Source organism: Mirounga leonina, unplaced genomic scaffold (assembly GCF_011800145.1).
Source record: "Mirounga leonina isolate KUSES-001 unplaced genomic scaffold, KU_Mleo_1.0 Mir_53, whole genome shotgun sequence".
Taxonomy (NCBI): Eukaryota; Metazoa; Chordata; class Mammalia; order Carnivora; family Phocidae; genus Mirounga; species Mirounga leonina.
Genome location: NW_023270807.1, coordinates 97,196,896 through 97,208,957, shown reverse-complemented (window position 1 = coordinate 97,208,957; position 12,062 = coordinate 97,196,896). Strand labels below are relative to the sequence as shown.

The 12,062-nt window shown below is 36.8% G+C and overlaps 1 protein-coding gene across 1 annotated transcript in view; it reads right to left on the bottom strand.

The window, feature by feature from the left end:
- The window catches only part of ADGB (androglobin), a 148,922-nt gene that overhangs the window by 136,533 nt on the left and 327 nt on the right, over positions 1-12,062 (bottom strand). The window lies entirely within an intron of this gene.

Here is a 12,062-nt window from a genome sequence, read left to right as displayed (position 1 = left end):
AGATCTTCAGAGGGTTACCCATTCCATATATATTTTTTTTTACGATATTTATTTATTTATTTGACAGAGAGAGAGGGAACACAAGCAGAGGGAGTGGGAGAGGGAGAAGCAGGCTTCCCCCCTGAGCAGGGAGCCCGATGCGGGGCTTGATCTCAGGACCCTGGGATCATGACCTGAGCTGAAGGCAGACACTTAACGACTGAGCCACCCAGGCGCCCCTCCATATATATTTTAGTATGAGTTTTTCCATTTCTGCAAAAAACAAAATCACTGATATTTTAATAGGAACTGCATTTAATCTGTAGATTGCTTTGGGTAGTAATGACACTAAAATGTCATTAAGTCTTTCAGTCTACGAACATGGGATGTGTTTCTATTTTTTTATGCCTTTGATTTCTTTTAGCAATGTTGTGTAGTTTTCATTGTACAAGTCTTTCACCTCCTTGGTTAGGTTAGTTCCTAAGTATTTTATTCTTCTTGGTGCTATTGTAAATATTGCTTTTGTCATTTTCTTTTCAGATTATTCATTGTTCATGTATAGAAATGCAACAGATTTTCATGTGTGAAATCTGTGAAAACAGATTTTTGTGAACTTTGTATCCTGCTACTTTGATGAATTTATTTATTCTAAAAGGTTTTTTGTGGCATCTTTAGCATTTTCTACATGTAAGATCATACCATCTGCAAACAGAATTCTACTTTCTCCTTTACAATTTGGATTATTTTCTTTTCTTGCCTACTTGCTCTGGCTAGAACTTCTAGTCCTATGTTGAACAGAAATGGTTAAGGTGAGCACCCTTGTCTTGTTCCTTATCTTAGAAGAAATGTTTTTAGCCTTTCATCATTGAGTATGATATCCTCCATGGGCTTTTCATATATGGTTTTATTATGTTGAGGTACTTTCCTTCTGTTCTTAGTTTGTTGAGTGTTTTTATCATGAAAGGGCAATGAATTTTGTCAAATGCTTTTTCCTAATTAATGGAGATAATTGTGTGGGTTTTATCTTTATTCTGTTTATATGGTATATCATATTGATTTTTTTCATGTGTTAAACCATCCTTGCATTCCAAGAATAAATCCCACTCGGCTGTGGTGTATATTCTTTTCACTGCATCACTGAATTCTGTTTGCAACAATATGTTGTGTTAAAAGAAAAACAAAAAAACACCCTAGTAGCTGGAGAAAAAAAAAGATACATATTACATGCAGAGGAACAAAGTAAAAGGAAAAACAGCAAATTTCTCTTAAAAACAATGTAAGTAAATGGGGAATATCTTTTAAAAAATTAAAAGGAAAAAAATCTGTCAAGCTAGAATTCTACACCTAGCAAAAATATTTCTAAAAAGTGAAAGTGAGATAAACACTTTTTTCCTGACATAAAGAGCTGAAAGTATTCATCAGCAGAAAATCCTTAGCACAATAAAAAAATAAAAGAAGGCCTTTAAGCAAAAGAAAAAAAATGATACCAGATGGAAAATCAATAAGGCTGCAGAAGATACAGTATATAGAGCACTATCCAATATAGAACAATATCCATTAAAATTGACCTAATTGACATTTATAGAACATTTCATCACAACAGGATGCACATTCTTTTCAAGAACACACATTATATTTATGAAGATAGACTACAATTTAAGACACAGAATATCTCAACAAATTTAAAAGAATTCAAATTATAAAAAGTAATCATCCCTAACCAATGGAATTACACTAGAAATCACTAAGAAAAAAATCTGGAAAATTCTAAGATATTTAGAATTTAAACAAAACACTTATGATTAACCAATATGTTAAAGAAGAAATAAAAAAATAAGTTAGAAAGTATTTGAACTGAATAAAAATGAAGAAAACATTAAAATTTACAGAATGCTACTAAAGCAGTACATAAGGGAGAAATGATAGCACAAAATCCCTATATTAGGAAAGAATCAAAGTCTCAATATATTCAGTTTCTACATTAAACTGGTAAAATCTAAAGTAAGTAGAGCAAGGAAATTATTAGATCAGATCAACAGAAATAGAAAATGGAAAAATGACAGAGAAAAATCAATGAATCCAAAATCCAGTTCTTTGAGATCATCAAAATTAATCAAACTCTGGTCAGATTGATCAGGAATATAAGATGGAAGACACAAACTACCAATAACAGAAGTCAAAGTGGGGACATCACTACTGATTCTAGACATTAAAAGGAGAATAAAGAAATATTACAAACAACTCTAAGTCCATATATGCAAAACTTAGATGAAATGGAACAATTCCTTGAAGGATATAAACTAAGAGTAACTCACTAAAGAACTGACAGGTTGGATTAGAGATACTGAATATCCCTGTGTCTATTAAAGAAAGTAAATTTATCATTAAAAACTTCCCTACGAAGAAAAGTCCAGGTCCAAACAGCTTCACTGGTGAAGTGTCCAGGTCCAAATGGCTTCACTGGTAAAGTCTCCTAAATATTCAAGGAAGAAATAATACCAATTCTACACTACCTGCTAGCAACAACATGGAAGAATATGAAAATAAGATAAATATAATGAATGAAAAAAACCATACAAAGAGTATGCATGATTCCATTTATATAAAACTCTAGGAAAATGAAAACTGATCTATAGTGACAGAACACAAAAGAGGGGTTGCCTGGAGACTGGCATGAGGAAGGGATAGGAGGTAGGGATCACCAAGAAATCACAGAAACCTTTTTGAATGGTAAATCTGTTCATTGTTCTTAATCATGTTGATGTTTTCATGTGTGTAGATGTACTTCAGAACTTATCAACACATATCCTTTAAATACATGGAATTTACTGTATGTAGAATTACATCAATAAACCTTTTTAGGGGTGCCTGGCTGGCTCAGTTGGTTAAGTGTCTGCCTTTGGCTCAGGTCATGATCCCAGGGTACTGGGATCGAGCCCCATGTCAGGCTCCCTGCTCAGTGAGGAGTCTGTTTCTCCCTCTTTCTCTGCCCCTCCCCCCCACTTGTGCTCTCTCCCTCTCTCCCAAATAAATAAATAAATTTTTTTTTTAATTTAAAAAATAAACCTGTTTTTAAAAAAGAAAGAAAAAGAGGGGTGCCTGGATGGCTCAGTGCATTAAGCATCCAACTCTTGATCTCAGCTCAGGTCTGTGATCTCAGAAATAAAAAGAAAACACGCCTGGGGATTATAAAAGGCAAATTAAGGAAATTCCAAACAACATACTATGATAGCAATATTATCTGTTCCTAGAGTCATAATATATAGTAAAATTAAATCCACATTGTATGGTATATTTGATTACTGAGTTATGTGCAATAAAATATATTTTGTCTACATATTTTGTCTTTCATGTATACCTATTCCTGGTAAATTAAATACCCTGAATAATTTGGAATTGGGAAGAAGTCAAAACTATCTTTATATATAATGAAAGTAGTCCATAATTGTATTAAAATGTATTTTATAATCCAATTATTAATAAAACATGAATAAATAATTTTTTAAAACTTAAAAACACATTAATCACATACCTTGCAAAGATGACAAAATGATTTTTTAAAAATTCTTAAATCAATTAAGAAGATTAAATAACACAATAGAAAATGTCTAAGAGTTGAAACCTTCAAAGAAAACTTTAGCTGGTACAAAGTCATTAGAGACTTTTAAGCAAAAAAAAGAAAAAATCAGAAGCTGATTTACATATACACAGTTCTATATGTGCTTTAATTAGATTATTTTCACTGTGGGGATTACAACTTCAATACAATGAGGGTTTGGAATTTTGCCATTGTTTTCTTCAAGCATGCTGTTCAGAGTAAAGACACGATTTTATTCATAGTGGGAGGCAGTTTATTTGTCCATTGTGCAATCAGCATGCGTTCTTAAGTAGTGTCAGCTAATACCCCGAAGGAATTAGAATATGAACAGAATTACACAATTGACTTAATTTGGGTTGGGGCATTCTGAGCCCTACTCTTCAGAAACCTCACATATGTAAGGAAATAAACTGCGATCTTAAAAAATTCTCAATTAAAAATAGTTAAAGCCAGGTTGTCATGCTGACCTTTTATTCCCTTGGTTTTATTAAAATTAAATAATTGGACACTTAATTTTAAAAGTTCACCATTTATCTGTTTTTTTCAATACATTGTGCTTGAGTAAATACGAAGATCGGTTAAGACTCGGTTTCAGTTTTCAAATAACTTAAAATTAGTGAGAATCAATACACACAGTATGAAAACTGCAAAGGCAAAAGTGAAAGGGCTTAAAAAACTTAAAAACCATGTGCTTTATCAGCACAGAAGAGGGGGACAATGGTTTCCAACTTAGCAAATCGATGATGGCTGCAAGAAAAAGCAGGTCTTAAGATATTCATAGAATGGCAGGGTAGGCTGAAAGCAATTATAAGCAGAGAAAAGAGGATGGGGAAAGGCACAGAGGTAGAAAAGTGGAAGAATGTCCATTGTATGTTAGTGTTGGGTTGGTAACAGAGAATAGGAGGGAGTCAGAGTGGGCTATGGCCCTGCCAACTAGCTCACGTGCTTTCTCTCGCTCTCTCTCTCTTTTCCTTCCTCCTCCCTTCCTTCTTTCTTTCTTTTGTAAAGCAGGAACATCCTACTAGTGGAATAGTGTGTTGAGAAGATTACTAACTGTACTGCATATAAAGAAGATCGGAAAGAGACTGAAGGAAGAAAGCAAGGAAGTTGGAATGCTTTCTCGGTGCTTCTATCTGGAGTTATTAAAAGGCCCAAACTAGAAAATGACAGGGAAGAAAAGGAAGGGTGAGCCAGGCTAGAGAAGCAATTTGAAGGTAAAATCAAAAGAACATAGAGACCAACTGGATGCAATGGGCGGACAGGGGAAAGTCAAGCATGACTGAACTTCGGAGTGTAAGCGAGGATGGTAGTAAGATTCTTTAAAATGAACCACGCGGGAAATACGTACATTTGGGAGAAAAAAATGACCTCCATTTTGGACATATTTAACTTGGAGCAGTAGAGCACCTCCAAGTGGATTTGTCCACTTGAACTTGAGCTCAATTACATGATAAGGACCACAGATGCTAATTTAGTCCACTTTAATCAGCAATGACTGTTTTAGATGATCAAAAGGGAGATAAGAGTGTCAATGAGAGAAGTGAGTAAGACCACTGCAGAATGACTTAGGCAGGCCATGATTAATGATCAAGGCAGGGGAAGGCCAGGGAGAAAAGAGACGTCTGGGAACGGGCAAGAGAGGTGAGATTCAGCCGGGGAGCCACATGCTTCCCTGTGAGGCCGCTGAACTCTCTGGAGAGACAGGAGGAGCTGGGAGAGCAGAAGGAGAGGCCTCTGAGTCCGCTTCTCTGGCCCCAAGTTAAAGTACCCAGGGCACTAGGACCTTACGCTTCTGCCATTTCCCAGGATCTGACACCTTCCAGCAGCAAAGCTGATATTTATAAAGAGCAAGCACAAAACATGTTTGTTTGGTTTTTTTTTTTACTGCAACTCCAGCTAGTTTCCTCATGACCTCATTCTTTGTCGATGGTGCAAACCAGTCCTTAAGTCCTCCTGGACTTTGACCCAGAGTGAAGCAAACATGGGGCTGATTCATTCATTATAACAGTACGTAGAAAGGGCCCTGTTGGCCCTGTGTGCAGTACAGCCTTCACCTTTGACCTTGACTTTACCTGCTTACACTCTCACTGTGTTTCTGGCTCATACCTGGGACCAAAGCAAGCAAAACAACTCAAGAGTTCCCGCTTCCCCTCCTTTTGCCTCCGGATCTACAAGGTTTTATGAGCTGGAGACTTTTCACTAATTTATAACTAACCTCAATAGGTTTCCTCCCCTCAGATTCAGTAGGTAGCTCCTCCAAATACCCTCCTAAGCAGTTGCACTCAGAAACAAATGCTGCAGAGAGTCTGAAGATGAAGAGAACAGAGAGGCTCTGGGCTGACCTGGCCTCTGAGAGTCTCCAACGGAGGCTGTGGATGGCAGCCACGACCCCGAAGAAATGAGCGTGGAAAAGGCATGCTGATTTTTTTAAGAACTACAACCAGAGTAATATATGTAAGTTTGATATTCATCCTATCAGAAGGATGGCATAAAAATAATTACAAAATACTTGGATCACCTCATTTGTTTTGACACCAGCAAAAACAAAAAACAAAAAAACCCCCATTCAAAATAGAAGTATGTTTGCTTTAAACACGTGGCATGTGTGAATGCAGCCCTACGAATTAGCAGAGTTGCAGCCCCGAACTTGGAATTAATTAGCCTGGACCTATCCTGAAAAGGAATGTTAACACAATTTCAAAGACCTACTTGGACACTTCTTAGGACAACATATGGGTACCTTTGTTGAGGGTGATAGTGATATTTCTATCCAGTCTTTCACATTACACAGAACATATCAAATTATACAACTCATATTGAAGACTAATTTTTAATGTCTTAGATACACTTTTTTAGTCATTTTATCTCACACCAAGTAGTATAATCAGTTTATAGATTATGTACTCCCTTGAATTAAATAACCTGTGACCTGGAAATGTCAAAGAAATATTAAAGTCAATTAAAATATTTTTAAATCATCACCTTTGATAAATGCAGTATTAGTTTGCACATCTCGAAGCATTAGCCACAGTGCTACCAGTTTCAAAGTACACATCTGATTATGTTTTTAGGGAACAATGAAATACAAATTCCATGAGTTTATAAACTTAAATCTTTTTAAGGTAACTTCTACTTCTCTAATAATGTTACTAAGTCAACTTTAGAGGGAACCATTTCTTCTCCAAAACTAAACAAACTAAAAATTGGGTGATCTTAAAAAAAAAAAAAAAATAGATTTCACTGCCAGAGATGATTCTTAAACCATATCAAATCTTAATAAATTCTTAAATGCTCAGATTAGGTTTATTTTAAAGGGAGAGCCAGTGGCATACCCCAGGACGAATGCGGAACTTCCATCTTCATTAAGCAGAAATTTGGGGCTGAGATTTTATATTTAAAGATATGCAACAGACATTTACATAATGCCCTGGGGTGCGCCAAGGGTTACCCTGTGTTCCGGGGTATGACCGACAGGCCCTCTTCCCTCTGGGCTCTCGAAGCCTCACTCAGGTTCTAACCCAGAAGGCTTTATGACCAAGCCATCAGAAATTTGTCATATAATTTTATTTACACTTTTCTCTTGGCTTTCCAGACAGGGTGGCATCATTACCTGGACATTACAACAAATATTACCACTGCAACTGAAGATCAGAAATTTGACTTTTATGGTCTTTGACCACAAAATTGCCTTACAGATCAGCTCTGCACCCATCTTTAAAAATGTCCCTCACTGGGGCAACTGGGTGGCTCAGTCGGTTAAGCGTCTCCCTTTGGCTCAGGTCATGATCTCAGGGTCCTGGGATCGAGCCCCACATCGGGCTCCCTGCTCGGCGGGGAGTCTGCTTCTCTCTCTCCCTCTGCCCCTTCCCCTGTTCATGCTCTCTCTCTCTCAAATAAATAAAATCTTAAAAAAAAAAAAAAATATCCCTCACTAGTAGCTGGAGGGGAGGTGGGTGGGGGAAAGGGATAATTGGGTGATGGGTACTAAGGAGGGCACCTGATGTCAGGAGCCCTGGGTGTTATATGCAACTGATGATTCACTAAATTCTACCTCTGAAACTAATTTAAAAAAATGTCCCTCACTATCATCGAGAGTTCCCCTTTAACAATGTCCCTTACTGTCATCGAGAGCTCCCCAAATCAGGTATTCCCCATTACCTCAGAACATCACTCATTTCTTGCTACTATGATTCTTAATCCATCATAAAGTCCATGCAGACAATTGTTGAATTATTCTTCATAAATCATCATTTTAATATAGAAACACATCTCTGTTTTCCCTTACAGTTCAAATCCCTTAATAAAGTTTAAATCCCTGAATCTGTCCCTCTCATTCTGCTGCATATTCATTTTAGATGCTTTGGGGACCAGTCCATTCAGACACAGACTCTACACCAGCCATCTGGTTGGCTTTCTATGCCGTACACAGCCCCATAGCCTGCCCTGACCATCTCACTAACCTGTGCCTTCTGAATTGGGGATTAGCTGGTCAAGGAGTGAGGACAGACCAGCTCCGGTTGGAAGTGATCTTTCTCTCCTCTCCCTCATAGAGCCATCACTATAGGACTCTCATGATGTCTCTCATCTAATCCCATGCCAACATCTGGCTCCTTCAATTATTTCCAAAAAGTACTCCCTGACCAATGTGGCATCATCATATACTTCCTAGTTACTTCTGTGTGATGTTTTTCCTCCCAAATCACATATCCCTGGAGAGAAGGTACCATGTTTCACAATTCTTTGTCCTCTCAGACCTACCAGTGACTTGGGCATGAGAAATCCTCATTGAACAGTTGAGAAATGGACATAAAGAATAAGCTTTCCTCTAAGGAAGCTTCTGTCACAGGAGCTAACCTTTTAAATTTGTACATTGACCTTAGTTGCTGGGGTCCAGAGAGGTCATCCGGGGAAATCACAAAACTCAGTGTGAAACCTGCTGTCTCTCTTACCTTTGCCTTCCTGTGTGGAGCTGTGAGGACAGGACATGGTGCCATAGGGCACCTTCCGACTCTCTTATGGGGAATTTCTTCCCTGATCTCTGAAGGTGGAAGAACATATTATCTACCAACCACTGTGGCATGTTTTCATTTAATCTGCTCTCCCTCTTGAACCTCTGATAACCAAGAACCTACTTAATTTAGTCCTCAGTAAGATATATATTCTTCTATTTTATGTTGCTTTTATAACACTGATCACAATTCGGCTTTTGAAATAGTCCTGTTTTCAAATTTTCATATGGACTGATATGTTGTTCTTTTTTGAGAAGTCTATAAAATATTTAGATGTGCGTTTCAGTCAGTAAGGTTAGATTATTGAGCATTATGAAATACATTTCATTCTCTTCTGGAAAGAGGGTTAATGATATTTCATCATCATTAAGAATCTAGAAGGTTGCATAATTCTTGTTAGTTTAACAGATTATCTATTTGTTTGAGCTTGGTTTGAATGTGCTATTGGAACTGAAACAAAATTTTGTTTATTATAAACACCAAATTGTGTCTCTATCTCAAACTGCCCATTAAAGTTCCAAATAGTTTGGTGTTTAAAAGTATAAGCTTTAACACTTCTAATAACTACTAATACTTAAAAGGCATACTTTCTTTTCTTTCTTTTAAGTTAGCCATGATCTACACAAAGGCTTATATTTAGTACTTCCAAGAAAATCAAAGTTTTGACTTCGTGTCACTATAAATCCTTCTAATAGCATCTAACTAATGAAAGTATCCTTGACTCGTCTATTAGTTTTCAAATTGATTAAGTTAGACTGGTTTATAATTTCTAATTATCACTAGATATTTGATAATGAAAGTTAAAATTTGTGACAGTTGTTATGACAATTATTGTTCCTGAAAATAGAATTTTAAAAAGATAACTTCTACTGGAAAAATGACTTAAATTGAAGTGCTAAATACTTAACTGTAACAAAATTCCCTCACCCACTGTGGACATAGTGAAGTTCTTTTAAAAATCTGATGAAGTCATGCAAGTTTAGAGCTGGAGGGAAAAATAAAGCAGAAAAGGGAGGACAGAGGGTGTTGGGTCTTTAATTAGGTGGTTCTTCATTTAAAGAAGAAAAACACTGAAAGTCAGAATAGAAAAATGACATGTCCAATATCACAAAAAATAAGTGCCAGAATGAACCCTATAAAAGAGATTCCATCCTTCCTGAGACAGGAAAATAGACAAATGATAACAGGTGAATCTAAAGACTGACAACTCAGTTACCTGGCATAACTTTTCTTGGTGATTCAAAGTCATATTGATGTGTGAATTTGGTCAGAGCTGGACATAGATGACTCTGCTTTCTCAGTTGTAACATCTCAGTTTTTGTACTTTGCCATCAGCAGATCAGATTAGAAAGGGAAGGAGAACCAGGCTTTAATCCAGTTCAGAAGAAATGGAAACCAAGCTAGGTCACTAAACTATGAGCTCACTTAATCAACAAGTGGAAATGCTCAGTAATGGCCACCACTCTAGGCAAGAGCCAGACATGGTATTTGTCCCCATTAGGACACATAATTTGAGGGAATAAAAGAGATAAGCTGGAGATTGCTATTTTCAAGGCTCTGAAGACCCTTTCTCTCATTTCCATATCTAGGACCATGTTAGAGTTGGTTGCATTTATTGGATGTGTAACCATAAGTTACAGTAAAATGATATAGAAAAGCTTACTGTAAATGTCCCCAGCCTATTTCAAGTGACAATTACACTGAAGGCTTGATAGCCTTTGATCCCTAGGCCCCATGCTGGGTGACACCTTATCTTTTGATGATGACTTAGCCTGGTACCTATGATTAAATTTTCAGTAAAAATTTTGGAGGGAGACTTGATTTATAATAAACTTCACATTTTATCATATAATGCTAAAGCAAAATCTAATGGTTTGATGTTTAATGCTCAATAGTTTCTAGCAAAGCCTAGATATTGTATAACTATTTGCTTTTACTCTTCTATTTTCATAAATAGACACATACAGTTTTATTGATATGATTTCAACTCAAATATTTTCTGGAAGAAATGAACATGTTGGAAATAACATTATCATCTCAAAAAGAAATGGGAAGTACTCATGAGGAAAGAGTTACAATCTTACCAGCAAGCACCTTGTCTCTCTCATGTGACGCAACCATCACTGGCCCAGGCCATGAACTGTGATTTATGGTATCTGGTTTGGTCAGTTTTTTTTTTTTTTTCCATGGGAGTTAACAATCTCATCTCTTTCAGGATATAAACTCTCTAAAGTCAAAGATTTTCCCCAAAGCTCCTTAAGAGTTGTGAGTCTTCAACATGCATTAATTATAACCATCATTGACTAAGGTTTTTTTTTTTTTTTAATATTCAAAAATTCTGTTGCAACCCTGTTATAAACTCTTATTTAATTACTGTCATTCATTCATTAAATAAGCATTTTTGAGTGTCTGCTATGTACAATCCAAGAATCACTTGATTCAATAGTGTATAAAATAAAAAAGAAGAAGTTCTGTCCTTATGGAACTTACATTCTATCAGGAAGATATATAAATAAATATAATTTTTAAAAAGTAAAATATATAGTATGTTAAATGAATAAAAATTTCAAGAAAAATAAAGCAGCAGAAGAAAATAGGGAGGGATTTTTTTGGCTTTCCCAAGAAAATAGGGGTTGTGATTTTAAACCAGTTGGCCAAAGAAGCTGACACAAGAAAATGACATTTAGGTACACACCTAAAGGAGGTGAGGGAGAAAACCATATAAAAATCTGGGGGGAAGAACTTACCAGCAGTGGAAATAGCAAGTGCAAAGGCTCTGAGGTAGGAACAACACAGGGGTGTTCCAGGGAGTGGAGAGGAGACTACTATGTGAACAAGGGAGTGGTAAAGTTAGAAGAGTAATAGGGGTCTGATCTTATAGGGCCTTGTAAGACTTGGACCTAGAAGAATGGAAATCATTAGTAAATGCTGAAATGACCAGACTTACAAGATCTTGTTAAAATCACTTATGTATGTAATATAGTGCCTGGAATTTAAGTTAATAAAATGAATGGATTATCTGCTAGGTAGCTGGAAGCCTGCTTAGGAACAAAAGCAGAACTGGAAACTAGAGAATCAGGAACATGGGGGTGCGTGCAGGAAAGGAGTTACATCAGTAACATGAACTATATATTTATATAGTTTTAACTTTTTAAAATTATTTTACTTCGGATGTCATCTGATAAAAGTTCTTTAGTTGTTGGACGAGGCCGATAGAAACTAGGGACTCGCCATTAAGCGTTGAGGTCAAAGTTCTTTCTGTCTCTCTAGTCTGTGTCTGTCTCTCTCTGTCATTATTGGGGCCAGGAAGATGTGACCCTAACTGGACATCCTCTGAGCTACGCCTCTTTCGTCAGGCAGCTGCACCCCAGGACGGGCCTGGATGGGCTAAGAAGGAGGGGAGGGGCGGGAAGAGTGGGAGTTTCACCGAGGGAAACCCCAAGAAGTGCAGCTGGGCACCTGAGGCAGGGAAACCC